Source organism: Pelodiscus sinensis, chromosome 3 (genome assembly GCF_052426305.1).
Source record: "Pelodiscus sinensis isolate ZL-2025 chromosome 3, ASM5242630v1, whole genome shotgun sequence".
In the NCBI taxonomy this organism is placed as follows: domain Eukaryota; kingdom Metazoa; phylum Chordata; order Testudines; family Trionychidae; genus Pelodiscus; species Pelodiscus sinensis.
In genome coordinates this window covers 151,315,087-151,329,820 of record NC_143054.1, presented here as the reverse complement: position 1 = coordinate 151,329,820, position 14,734 = coordinate 151,315,087, and the positions used below count along the sequence as shown (strand labels likewise).

At 46.0% G+C, this 14,734-nt stretch overlaps 1 protein-coding gene and 1 pseudogene across 1 annotated transcript in view; one reads left to right on the top strand and one right to left on the bottom strand.

The window, feature by feature from the left end:
- PTPN14 (protein tyrosine phosphatase non-receptor type 14) overlaps positions 1-14,734 on the top strand; it is a 188,278-nt gene that overhangs the window by 108,709 nt on the left and 64,835 nt on the right. The gene's annotated exons all lie outside the window — the stretch shown is intronic.
- Positions 9,744-11,086, bottom strand: LOC149525174 (uncharacterized; annotated as a pseudogene).

The window sequence follows — 14,734 nt, the reverse complement described above, 5'->3', positions numbered from 1 at the left end:
ACCCATAAGCATGCAAAAAGTGCCATGCAAAAATTGTGGGCTGGTGCTTTAAAATTCACTGTATCAGAAGTCAAGCAGTGAAAACCTTATTTGCAATAACATATCTAATCTTTATTCAAAATGGTTGAATTTTGTGGTTGTACTGCAAGATATGGCAACATTTCTCCTTCTCGAAGATGCTTACAAACCATGGACCTAGTTCTAGAAACAGCCTTCTTCTTGAGCCAAATACCTTCGGCATTTTTCCCCTCTTGGCAGGACATAAGACTAAAAAATCTGCAGTTGGATGTCAGTACAGTCCTGGGGACTTTGAATGGATTTAAAAGAAGTGTTTGTGCAGGGGACCTTATTAAAAGCTCAACAAGAATTTGGCAGAAATTCTGACATAGGAAGATGGCAGATTCCTGTGCATTGAGATGTTTACTGGTTCAGAGTTTTATCTTTGGCAACTGGTGTGGCATTTGGTATCTTCAGCTGTTTTTGAAGGCTTTACAGAGAATAATTAGTTAATAAAACATAACCATTTCACCCAGCAGGCAGGGCATTGATTCACATAGGGTGCTGGCAACATCCTGTCCTTAGTAGAGCACTGTTCACTAAGGGTATGTCTACACCTGCTCCCTAGTTCGAACTAGGGATGAAAATGTAGCCAACCGAAATTGCTAATGAAGCGGGGATTTAAATATCCTGTGCTTCATTAGCATAATGTTGCCCGCGCGCTATTCTGCTTGCCAGCTGATTCGAACCAGGACGTGCGCTCCAGGCCACGTTAGTTCAAATAAAAAATGAGGAGTAACATTAGTTCGAACCCAGGGGTTTGATTCGAACTAATGCGGCCTGGAGCGCACTTCCTGGTTCGAATCAGCTGGTGAGCGGAATAGCGCGCAGGCGAGATTATGCTAATGAAGCATAGGATATTTAAATGCCCGCTTCATTAGCAATTTCGGTCGGCTAAATTTGCATCCCTAGTTCGAACTAGGGAGCAAGTGTAGACGTATCCTAACACAGGTCATTTTTGCTGAGCAGTTGGAATTTACCTGACCTCCATGCTTTGACACATTGTTTCCTGATAAGTGGGGAATATTTCTATCATATCTACAGAGATGTAAAGGACTCCAAGGTATTTGAAAAAACAATGAAGACAGGGAGTTGGGTTCAGTTTAGTTCTTTCTGCAGGATTGCTAGCCGTTAGTTATCACTGCAAAGGGGCAGGATTTGGGTAATCTTTTCACAGGAATGTACGTTAAGATATACTGGTATTGCTGAAGCCAGATAGTTTTATCTCTTTTGTAAAAACTTCTGACGCCTCATCTTTCACTTTAAGCAATATTTTCGTGCAACATTCCAAGACAAGTCAGCGACAAAAACACTGTGCAGAGAATGGGCTAGATTCTGATCTCGCTGCCAGGAAAAAAAATCCCTCCTCCAAAAACAATAGGCTTACTCTGTTCTGAGTTTGGAAGCTGATTTAAAGGCTCTACAGATATCTTCCTTAGGTGGCTGAAGATTGCGATTTTGTGTGTTCCAGCCTTAATGATCGAATTCTTAAATGTACATTTTCAGCTTGGCTTTACATTTTCAGCCTACATTTGTGTAAGAGCAAAATTCTGCTGCCAGTATCAGAGCCTGTAGTTTCCAAGTAACACCTGCATGTGTTCTGTAAAGTTTGAATGTGTACTCGCCCTTTAAATAAACTAGCACCTGAGTACACATTAAATGTCAGAGCTTGTACCCACAAACTCCTTATTTTGACATTGTGAACTCTGGCATATGCAAGTGCACAGGTGTTGTTGTGGGGTCACAGATGTTTGTACTGCTAAGTGCAGGCACAGTGATGTGTGACTGCAGTGTTACAAAAAAAAGTGGCTGGCCTTTGGAATCAAGAGGTTAGATCTCTTCTAGAGAAAAGTGCTTTTTAAAAACAAATTCTGTAAGTGTTTAATTTGTGCCTATAGAATGAATTAAGAGCAGTTGCAAGCTATTTCTGAACTAAAACCCACTTTTAAAGAGACTTCTTTCCTGTGAAGTTTTTAACCTTCTTGGCTACATAACATTAGCTCTAGTCAGTTCACAAAATTGTTTTAGCATGACACTCTAACCTGCTTGACTATTAACCTGGCTGGCTACCAGAAAAATCTTCAAATTGTTGACTCATGTTGCTGCTATATGTAATTTAAGCCAGCTTTTCCCACAATGATAACTCCTAATGTTAGTTGCACTTACATTTCAGGGCAGGCAACAGCATATTTTGAATGGAGTCAGCCAGTGTTAGTGGAAGAAGTAGGTTGAACTATGGACATCTGTATTTTAGGATAGAATCTAAGGTGGTTTTTTTTTAAGTAGGCTGGGGAGGGATCCAGCCTCTTTGGGCTGGTGCTCTCTTGCCCCTAACGAGATGCATGTTCCTCTGGATACACAGTTGTAGATCATCATTTAGATTTTATACTTATGAAAGTTGAATTGCAGATAGTCATCTTAAACCAGAGGATAATTGATCTGAACAGTCACAAATAACCCATTGTAAACCTACATTTCTCTTGTCACTAACAAACAGAACACAATGGCTGTGTCTAGACTTTCCCTCTTTGTCGACAGAGAGATGTAGATTAGGCACGTCGAAATTGCTAATGAGGCAGGGATTTAAATATCCCACACTTCGTTAGCATAAACATGGCTGCCGCTTTTTTTTCTAAACGAAGCTTTTTCGCCAAAATAACGACAGTCTAGACACGGAACTGTCAAAAATAAACCCTTTTTCAAAAGATCCTGTAAACCTCATATTTTGAGGAATACAGGGTCTTTCAAAAAAGGGTTTATTTTCAACAGTCCCGCATCTAGACTGCCATTTTTTTTTTCGAAAAAGCTTCGTTTAGGAAAAAAAGTGTCAGCCATGTTTATGCTAACGAAGCACAGGATATTTAAATCCCTGCCTCATTAGCAATTTCGACATGCCTAATCTACATCTCTCTCTCAACAGAGAGGTATCGTCTAGATGTACCCAGAGAGAGAGGTTTAGTGAGCAAGAGAGGCAATCGACTGAGATACAAAATGCTCAGATTCATTTCTCCTCTCTGCTGCTGCTTTGCTGGGTGACCCAGGGCAAGTCATGTCCCTTCCTCTCCTGGAGTTGCTAACTTTCTAATTGTACAAAACTGAATGCTCCTGCCCTGCCCTGAGGCCCCACCCCTACTTGCTCCATCTCCTCTCCTTCTGTTGCTTGCTCTTCTCCACCCGCGTGAACTTTCACCAGGCTGGGGCGGGTGTTGGAGGGCTCTGGGATAGGGTGGGGATGTGGTATTCAGGATGTAGGAGGGGGCTACAGCCTGAGGCAGGGGTTTGGTTTGTAGAGTCCTGGTGGCTCTTACCATGGCTCCTAGGAAGCAGCCACCAGGCCCCTGAAGCTCTTAGGTGGAGTCATAGCCAAAGGGTTCTGTGTACTGCCGTTGCATCCAATGGGAGTTGCGGAGCTGACACTTGGGGGAGGGGCAGCGCATGGTACTTCCCTGCATCTAGGAGTTTTGGGGACCTTGCGGCAACTTCTGGGAGCCTTGCAGAACCAGGACAGATAGGGAGCTTGCTTTAATCCCAGGCTCCTGCTGCGCTGCTCACCAGACTTTAAATGGCTTGGTCAGCAGTGCTGACAGGCAGAGCCCTCCCATCCATTGGACAGTTTGGGGCTACTGCCCCAGGCCCAGTACTTCTAGTGGCCGGAGAAGAGGGAGTTAGCAGAGGACCTGGTGCTAGCAGAAGGGGTGGGCCGCCTCAGAGGGAAGTGGAACAACCAGGCCCTAGCCCACTCCACTCCCCTGGCTCCCAGCCATATCACTCAGGGGAGAGGGTATGGAGAAGTGGTGAAACCGCCTTCCGCACTCACCTGCTGCAGGAAGTGGAACAACACATCTGGGGTTCGGCAGAGTGGGCTGGGGCTGGTTGCGTTGCTTCCCCCACCTGGTTAAGTACTTTGCTGGATCAGAGCAGCAGACCTTAGCCTGATTTCAAAGGAATATGGTTAACAAAGTGTTAACCTGCAACATCTGCACATCAGCGTTATTTCGGAAAAACTGACGTTATTTCAAAATAACTAAATGCGTGTCTACACAGCAAGCCATTATTTCAAAATAATGTCAACCTAGAGGACTTCTTACTCCGACTCCTGGAACCCTCATTTCACAAGGAGTAAGGGAAGTCAAAGGGAGAGTGTTCTTCCTTTGATTTCCTGCTGTGTAGACAGTGCCAACAGCCGAGTTAAGCTACTTCGACTTCGTCAATTGCATAGATGTAGCTTAATTTGACTTTTGCCCTGCTGTGTAGACTTGCCCCTAATCTTTATCTTAGTGTCTCTTTGTAATAAGCATCAAATGTGCATCAAATACATCAAATTGATTGCTGAGGTGTTTGAAATTTGTGTAACCAATCCAGGTAGAAGAAGTCAAGCTCAGACTGTGTGAAAATTAGGCACTACTATAATGTTCACTTTTAAAAGTGTGCTGGTGTACTGTATTGAATAATATCTCTGGTATTTTGGATTAACCCACATTAAATTATAGGTGATTATTAGGGAGTTTATTGTGCTTATAAATTGCACTTAGGCTCCCTGTAATTTGTTATAATTAATTCAAGAGTTCAAGGGCAGTAAATAAGGATCAGGTTGTGGCATGCCTTTCTCTCTTGCAAAAGCATGCTATTACTGCCCTTTATTATTTATGGTTTAACTTCATACTTAAGAGGTTATTTTAATTTAGTGTATCCAAAAAGTATAACACACAGTTTAAAATAGTGGAGAGTCTAGGTTGGAGGTTATACCTGTTGTGGTTGGGGTTTCTTTCTTTTTAAATATTGTAGAAATTGATGGATAGTAAATGACCAAGACTGTTGGGTAAGTGTTTCAAGAGAAATATGTGTTTTGAAAAGCTTGTAACATGCCTACAGGCCTCAACGGGGCCTCGGCACATGTAACAGCTTGTGGTCTGCAGGAAGAACAAAACACTTATAGAGCATTTTTCATCTGAGCTTGTTTTTCTAGATGTATCTCTTTCTCCCCCCCCCCCCCCCCCATAAATGTAGTGCTAGTGGAAAGTGCTGAACTAGCAGCCTGAGAGACAAAAGGAGTTATCTGTTAATGAACAGAAAAGGCACATCATGAGCAGCAGGTGTCCAACCTCCCCTACACTGCCATCCCCATGTGCTTCAACCTCCACCAAGAGATAGAAGTCATGGGGCGGAGTTAAGTCTCCAGGCATACTTAGTGCTTGGCCTTTGTGATAATTCATAGATTCTGAGACCAGAATGGACTTCTCAGATAACCCAGGCCATAGAACTTCCCAAAAATAATTCCTAGGGCAGGGCTATGCAACATGCGGCTCATGCCCCATTTGCATGTGGCCCACAGTGTGGTTGAGTTTACCTGTGTCCACAGGGCGAGGTCTCCGCCCCCCAGGCCTCCCCCAGCTTACCTTGAGCTGCTTCCCGGGCTTCCCTCCCGGCGTGTTGCTATACTGATATGCAGGTGCAGCCTGTGGCCTCCAGATGCAGTACCTCCCTGTAAGCGGAGCCGGACCGGCTCTTGCAAGGCCACCAGTTGGTGCATGTGCAGGAGCCGCCGGCTGGCAGGGGCTCGGCAAGAAGTGACGGCGGTGCTAGGTAGCAAGGCCGGGGCAAGAAAGGTCTGTGCTGGGGCTTGGGCTGGGGTGAGAGTCCTAGGGTCCATCCCTCCCTACCCGGTGTTAGGAGGGAGAAGGGAGCGCGGTGTTAGGCTGGGCTGGGCCAAAGACCCAGTGTCCATTTTGTTCAGGGTGTACTCTAGGGAGAACCGTGCAGTGGCGGAAGCCTGCTCTATTGTGCCCCACTGCCCTCTCCCAGGCAGCTATGCTCTGTTTCACTGTTACTGTGGAATGGAGTCGGCTGCTGGGTCACTGCAGCTCTTTCTGGCACAGTGAGTGGAGAGGGCTAACTTTGTTGCTGTCCCCTGCCAGGTCCCCTGGCAATCCCTTGGGCTGTCCTGGGCCCTGTGGGTCCCTTCCAAAAATCTGTTGAGGCAGCCGCCCTGAATTCTCATGTCCGCAGGTTGAAACACTCTGACATGGAAACTTTTCTGAGTAAAAATACTCCAAGAAACACACAACCTTTTTTTCCCCTTCACTCAGTGCACAATCATGTTGATAGGTGTTTTAGTAATTAAATTCCTGGACTATTGGGAAGCCAAAACAAAAAAGGAGTCAATATAATGGTCTTCGGTTGATGTGCGTTTTAGTAGTTAAATTCCTGGACGGTCATTGCTCACTAAAAGTGCTGTCATGTGGGTGGAAATCTGGAAAATATTGCATGTTATTAATATCAGCACAACCAACTTAAGGGGCTTGAGTGTTTGCAGTCTTGCCTTAATCTTTGTATTCATGCCTGTCAGTGTGAAAAGTTATTTGCATATATTTGCATATGTATTTGCAATCCCACTTAACTTGCAGCCCTTGGAATGTGCTATGAGTATCATTATGGCCCTGAGGGCTTCCAAAGTTTAGTAACGTGTCCTAGAGTATAGCTTTTAGAAAAACATCCCTGCTTGAATTAAAAATGGTCAGTGATGGAGAATTCATCAAGAACCTTGGTAAGTTGTTCCAGAGGTTAATTACTCTCACTGTTAAAAAGTTGTACCTTATTTCTAGTCAGAATTTGTCTATCTTCCACTCTGTTATATCTTTCCGTGTTAGATTGAAAAGCTCATTATTAGATACTGTTCCCGCATAGACACTTACAGACTGTAATCAAATTGCTCCTTAACCTTCTCTTGTTAAGATAGATTGAGCTCTTAATCACGTAAGGCATGTTTTTTCATCCCTTTAATCATTCTTGTGGTTCTTCTCTTTTCCAATTTACCAACATCCTGTAACAGTTGTGGAACACTAGAACCTGGACATAGAATTCCAGTAGAGGCCTCACCAGAGCCAAACACAAACTTAAAATAACCTCTATTTTTACTCAAGATCCTCCTGTTTATGTATCCTAGGATCTTGGTTAAAGCATCACATTGGGAGATCATGGTCAGCTGATTAACAGCCACAGCCCTCAAATTTTTGTCAAAGTCATTGCTTCCTAGGATAGATTCTCCCATCCTATATACAAGGCCTATATTCATGGTTCCCAAAAGTATACTTTTACTTTTAGCCATATTAAGATACATATTATTTGCATGCATCCAGTTTACAAAGTGACCTATATCACCCTGATTCAGTTATATGTCCTCTTTATTATTTATTACTCTCACTATTTTAATGTTATCTTCAAACTTTACCACTGATGATTTTGTTTTCTTCCAAATCATTGATAAAGCTATTAGATAGCACAGAGCCAAGAAACAATTCCTGCAGGCTCCATTGGAAACAGACCCACTCTGCCAATTCCCTGTTTAGTTTTATTTTGAGACCTATCAGTTAGCTAGTTTTTTATCCACGTAATGCGTGTTAATTTTATATTTAGTTTTTTAATCAAAATGTCCTGTTGTACTAAGTCAAACACTTTACAGAAGTGTTTATATTATGCCAACACTATTAATTGTAATAAAATTATAATCTCATCAAAATCATTAGTTTGACAGGTTATATTTTCCATAAATAAATTTTCATTAATTATCGTGTCCCTTTTTAATTCTTGATTAATCAAGTCTCATATCAGCTTTTCCCTTATTTTATCTGGACTCAAGGTAAGTCCTATAATTACCCAAGTAGTCTTGTTTACACTTTTAAAAAATTATCACATTTATTTCCCTCCAGTTTCCTGAAATTTCCTTTGTGTGCCGAGACTTTTTGAAAATCAACTTTAATTGTTCAGTAAGCTCTTCAGTCAGCTCTTATAAAACTCTTGTAGCAAGTTATCTGGACCTGCTCATTTAAAAATGTCTAACTTAAATAGCTTCTGTTTAATACACTCCAGAAATACTACAGATATGGAAGGTATACATATGAGACTACATCATATTTTTCCTCCCAAATAGAGAACACAAATATTTATTGAGTACCTGCCTTTTGTGCATTATTATTGCTAGTGCTACCGTTTCCATATAGTAACTGACCAGTACAATTGTCAGAATACTTTTTATTCCTTATATATTTTAAACAGTTATTATGCCTGACTCTGCTGGCTATAGATTTCTCCTTGTGTCTCTTGGCTTCCCTTTTGAATTTTCTACAATTCCTTTTTTTTTATTTATACTCATCATTATCGATTTCTCCTTTCTTCCATTCATTCTTTTTAAAAAAAATTATTTGCTAGCTTCACTTCCCCTCTAAACAAGGTTGATTTTTAAACTAGCACAGCTTTCTTCCTTGGTTGTGGTTTTTGAGCAGGTAGTAAGTGGCACTTAAAGGATGCCAGTTATCATTCACATTTTTCTAATTTATTTATTTCTCCCAGTTGATTTGGTTCATAATTGTTATTTGCTCTGTTAAAGTGTCCCTATTAAAACAACAATTATTGTAGATAATTGATCTGGAATTTATTCTGCTTCCACATTATAAAATGTGATCAAGTCAAGATCACTACTACCTTAAGTACCATGATCAGTTCTTCTTTACTTATTAAGAAAGGGTCCTGTTATCAGTCCCTTGAGCCATCCAATTCCAAATCCCAATATCTATTCTTTTTTTTCTTTCTTGAATGCCTGATTCTCTTCTCATTCATACCAATTTGAATCCACTGAATTGCCTAGAATTCTTATATACTCCAGTAAGAGAGTACAATTGGGCCCACAATGTCTGAAATGAACGTTTTTGTTTGTAAATTGATGGTGAGTATGTGTAGCATGGAACAAAATAGATCAGAAATTTTGATTGGCAATTCTTTAGAGATTGCATAAATAAGAACAACTTTTAAGTAGTAAATTGGGCAAATGGGGCTTGCAAGTTACATAAGGAATGCAGCATTATTTTATTATATATATCTTTAATTGTACTAGAGTTTCCATATTCTACTGCCTTTAGGAAAGTGTTTTTATTGTAGCTGGGCCTCAATTTGAAAAAAAAGTGTTTCTTTTTTGGGAACTTGAATCATTTTGGTCTGGTAACTTGCCTTTGCATATACTTCTTATTGCTAATGACAATCTGAGCAGGTCAGCTAACAGTGCATATTATTTGAACATACACCCACAAAATGCCAATGAAATGAATGGAATGTGGCTCTCTGTGAAGTTGGCATCTCTGTCATCGTTCACCTTCTGCTATCCCCCTGTTGCCGGCAGAGAGTGCCCGAGGGAGGCAACAGCCGGGTTCGTTGCCCGGTGTGCGCGCTCCAATAAACACACCGGTGTAGAGAAGCAAAAAAAAGTTTATTTGAACGCTCAAATAGGTGCCAGGAGACTAGACATTTCAGATCAAACACACCAACGTAAGCAGTTTTTCCTCCTTATATACCCAGGTTGTTTACTTGCAAGAAAATAGTGAACTGTAGCAAGGTTCCCACGCTGGGACTTGCTGCCTCCTCCTCCCCTCTACAGAGACACATCGGAATTCTTCTTCTATACCACTGATAGTAACTAGGCAACCTCAAGGTCTGTCTGTCTTGCTGTTCCCAGCGATTAGCGAGCCAGAGAAAAGTTATGCCTGGGGGCGGGGAGAGGGCGGAAGGGGGGAGGGGAGTGCTTTTAGGGTGCTTGGGCCTAGAGCGGGGGGGCTTCATCGATCCTTGTGATCTTCCACTCCCCCGAGTTACCTAGGATCATGCCCAGTGACCCAAACAGCTCCCTCCTTTGAGAATACTCAACAAACTTTTGTCTGAGTTTTCTCATATTCTGAGGACAAAAGCTGATTAAGTGCTAAGGAACTGGGGTCATTTATGAGAGGGTATAGTGGGGTTCCCAGGGAATGGGAAGTACAGATTTTATGTGGGAGCGCTTTACAGCAAGTGATCAAGAGGAGAGAGACGAGACATAGTACAAGACCTGTAAGCAGGAGGCGAACAATACCTCCCCCCAGTCCTCCCAGGCTAGATAGCCAGTTCCAGAGGGAATCAAAAATTGTAGGGTCTTGCTCTTGGGCTTTCCACTGATTAAAAGCCTGTTCAGCTGACAGGATGTGTTTGTTAATATCCTGTGAGTTTTCTGGGACATAGGTACAGCATTCATTGCCTATGATGGCACACACCCCACCCTGTGAAGCCAGAACATAATCTAAGGCATGGCGGTTCTGGAGGGACAGTAACCACAGTTGGTAAAGCTCTGAGTTAAGGCTTTTCTCTGTGGCCAAGGTGTCATTGGCGAGCTTAGTGAGGAACACAGAGAGTCGCCGATAAAGCTGGGCCAGTCGTGCCACCCCATAGGATGGGAGCAGGATCATCCCAAGCCTGTCCCCTTCACCAATGGGCTCAGGAGTGGTGTGTAGAGACCTAGTACGCCTGGGGCGACCAGGCGGGAGTTGGGCTAAAACGTGAAGAGGAGGGGTAAGGTATCCTATATAACAGCTTCCGTTCCATCGATGGGGCAGCCACTTATAGGCATAAGTTCCACATATATAAAAGGACTGGCCATTTGCCCCCATGCCATTATAGCCCTGTAAGTCATGCAGAGCAGTGCGGTGCAAGTAAAATTGCAAGCCCTCACCGGAATCTTGACCTGACGCATTGAACAAAGGGATAGAGGTGTTAGCTATTGGGGACAAATAATACTGGCAAGTGCTATTACCAGCAAAAACACCGGTGTGTTTTTCTGTGGCAGATTGCTGGCAACAGAGGAGCCCTGGGGGAACGGAGTGTAGTCTAATGGGCGATGGGAGATGCGTGCTGTTCCAATAGGGATGCCAGGACTCATTACTTAAAGCATATTTTTGCTCTTGGGTACAATTTCGGGTTAAGGTTGGCCAGCCTGGGGGAATTCCAGGGATAGACATTTTGAACCTGGACTTAGAAGAGTTCGAGGTGGCAAGCACCTCTTGACAGAAGTCAGACCAATTCGGGGGAACCGCTCTCCAAGGTAACCCTGCTGCATGGTGAGGGATTTGAGAACACACCCAGCAGTTGGAGAGATTAAATTCGCGGGCGAAGGCAACCTTTAGGGCTTCATATGTGTTAGTAGCCAAGTTTGCAGAGGCCCTTTCCCATCCTGCATGCGTGGAGGGTGACATGGGAGACAACAAGAGACTGGCACCTGTGGCCAAAAGTATTAGTAGGGCAAACTCTGCATTAGAACCCATGGTGAGTCTACTGGACAGGGCAGCTATGTTCCCAACAGAACCCCTAACTCCTCAGCGCTTTTTAAACAACAACTTAAGTCCCAGAGCGTCAGTGGATGATGCTCTGGCGGGCTGGGCGGTCCACTGTTCTGCTGGCGGCGATGTGGGCACTGCTTTCAGACGCGAGTGATGAATCCAGTTTTTGTGTCCCTCAACCTTTGCTGCCGTGTGGGAAACCAGCAGGACGGTGTGGGGTCCCTTCCACATCTCCCGGAGAGGCTCGTCCTTCCAGGTAGCACGGAGTCTCCTGGCTGCAAGCAGTGGACAGGGGCATCCTGCGGAAGAAGCTGTGAGTCTTTGGTGTACCTGTGAAGAGAAGAGAGAGCAGCAGACAGAGAGCACATATACTGAGATAAAAAGCCGCATCCCAGTTCCCACTCCCCTGCCAGAGCCGGTGTCCCATTCATAGGCCATGCCCTTCCAAACATAATTTCAAAGGGGCTAAGCCCTAATCTACCCTTTGGGAGAGCGCGGATGCGGAGCAAAACAATGGGAAAAGCATCAGGCCACCGTAAGGAGGCTTCTTGACAGATTTTCGAGAGGTGACGCTTAAGGATCTGATTTGTGCATTCCACCGCTCCACTGGCCTGCGGTCTCCATGGCGTGTGGAGCTTCCATGGGATTTGTAGGGCGGCTGCTATGTGGTGGACAACCTTGGATGTAAAGTGGGTTCCCTTGTCAGATTCCATCCACTGCGACAGCCCGAAGTGGGGGATGAGTTCCTTGACAAACTTGAGAGCCACAGTCTTGGCTGTACAGTTACGGCACGGGAAGGCTTCAGGCCATCCGCTAAATCGATCCACCAGGACGAGGAGGTATTTGAACCCTTGAGTCCGTGGGAGCACAGTGAAATCTGTCTGCCAAACCAATCCCAGGCCTGGGGTGGGTCCCAGAGTAGCTGGTGGTACTGAAAATCCTGGTCGAGGGTTGTTCTTTTGACAGACCAGACAGTTGGCCTGTATCTGAGATGCTAGGGGCTGAAGTCCAGAGGTTAAGAAGTATTTATTCATAAGCTGGGTTAGAGCCTCTTTGCCGGCGTGAGTGGTTTGATGTAGTCTCTGCAGCACTGGTCGGACTAGGTCCTTCGATAGGAGGAACTTTCCTTCTGTGGAGTGGAGCCATCCCTCCTTTTCCCGGAGCCCGAGTTTGGCGGCCAGGTTTCTTTCTTCAGGTGAGTACTGAGGAGTCGGGAGCTCCCCCACGGATGGGATGAGGGCCTGCATATAGGCGTTCTCTGCTTCCAGTGGTTGCAGTGTGGCAGCACGCTTAGCTTCCCTGTCTGCCTGGGCATTTCCCTTTGCCACGTCTTGGTCGTCCCTCTGATGAGCCTTGCAGTGTACCACCGCCACTGCCGAGGGGAGTTGCACTGCTTCCAGGAGCCGAAGAATGTGGGCCCCATGCTTGACCGGGCAGCCTTGGACTGTCAGCATGCCCCTCTGCTTCCACAGACCAGCATGAGCATGTAGTACTCCAAAAGCATATCTGGAGTCAGTAAAGATGTTGACCCGTTTTCCCTCTGACAGTTCGAGCGCATGGGTCAGGGCTACCAGTTCAGCAAGCTGGGCAAATGTCCCAGCAGGCAAACCCTCGGCTTCCACGGTATCGTGGAGGGTCATGACAGCGTAGCCCGCCCTCCTTTGCCCGTCTACCACAACACTACTACCATCAGTGTACCACTCACAATCCGCATTAGGGAGCGGTTGATCCTTTAAGTCCAGACGGCTGGAATATTGGGCATCTATTATCTCCAAGCAGTCGTGCTCCTGCTGCTCTGTCTCCGGTAAAAGAATGGCCGGGTTAAGGGAGGGACAGGTTAGCAAGGTCACTTCGGGGTTTTCTAAAAGCTTAGCGTGATACCGAGCTACCCGAGCCTGGGTGAGCCAAAGACCACCCTTAGCATCCAGCAGGGTTTGGACCATATGGGGAGTATACACTTGCATGACCCCCCCCCCCCCCCCCCCCAACGTCAGCTTTTCGGCTTCTTCAAGTACTAAGGCTGTTGCTGAGACCGCCCGTAAACATGCCGGCCAGCCCTTGGCTACTTGATCGAGTTGTTTGGAAAAGTAGGCCATGGGACGTCTCCAGGAGCCTAATAACTGAGTAAGCACTCCCAAGGCCACCCTTTTTCGTTCATGTACATACAGTTGAAATGGCTTGGAGAGGTCTGGCAGACCCAGGGCTGGGGCTTCCATCAGTTTTCTTTTTAAAGCAGGTTTCTCTTCATATATTACAACAATCGCTTAATTCCTTCTACACTTCCACAGAGTCCATTTTTCACCTTCACATACCCTCAAATCACTTGCTTCGTCTTTCCAAAGAAAACGTTTCTCATTCCTATTAATTTAACTTTCTAATGACTATATTCTTACTTTCCTTATTCCTTCCACTATGCCCATAGGGCTCCAAACCTTTTGCCTTCCCCTTTCACATGCTTTTTCCTTCTCTCCCTCTCTCAGGGTATGTCTACACTACAAAGTTAATTCGAACTAACAGACGTTAGTTCGAATTAACTTTGCTAGGCGCTACACTAGCGCTCCGCTAGTTCGAACTTAATTCGAACTAACGGAGCACTTACTTCGAACTAGGTAAACCTCATTTTACGAGGACTAACGCCTAGTTCGAACTTACTAGTTCGAACTAAGGGCTGTGTAGCCCTTTAGTTCGAACTAGTGGGAGGCTAGCCCTTCCCAGGTTCCCCCTGATGGCCTCTCTGGGCACAACCAGGAAAACTCCTCTCCTCTCCCCCAGCCCTGGGCCCTTAAAGGGGTAGACTCTGGCCAGACGGCACTTTGCAGAAACAGCCCTGCCAGCAGTCTCTGCCCCTGACCCAGTGGCCGCAGGATGAGCCAGGCAGCCAGTGGCAGTGACGTGTCCCCCGCCCAATCCCCCAGCACCCAGGAGCCAGCCAGGGGCCATAGACGGCGCGCAGCCTCCTGGACTAGTGCAGAGGTCATGGACCTCATTGAGGTTTGGGGGCAGGCCCCCAATCTCCATGATCTCCGCACTAGGAGGAGGAACGCGGCTGTCTACGGCCGCATAGCAGCCACCATGGCCTGAAAGGGACACAGGCGCACCCAGGAGCAGGTGCCCCTGAAAGTCAAGCAGCTTTGTCAGGCATACGCCAGGGCCACCAGGGGCGGCGCCGCAGCAGGGGCTGCCACCTGCCCCTACTTCCCTGCCCTCAACCGACTCTTGGGGGGGGCGGGGCAGTCCGTGCCAGCCCGGGGGACAGCGAGCCGGGACCGGAGGGCCCTGACCCGGGCACACCGGAGGGGCCACCGCAGGATGTCCCAGCACCGGAGTCGGCAGGGTCGTCCAGGGAGACCGTACTGGGTAAGTAGTTTGAATTAAGTAGTTCGGGGGGGGGGGGGGGGCGGAGAAGCGGGAGGGAGACCAGAGACTGCGCGCGTGGGCCATGCCTTCCACGGATCATGCAGACACCTGTGCATGTGCGATCACGTGCCATGCCACCCTTGGGCAGGTGGCTCCAGCTGCGTGACACCCAGGGGCCATGGCCCAATAGG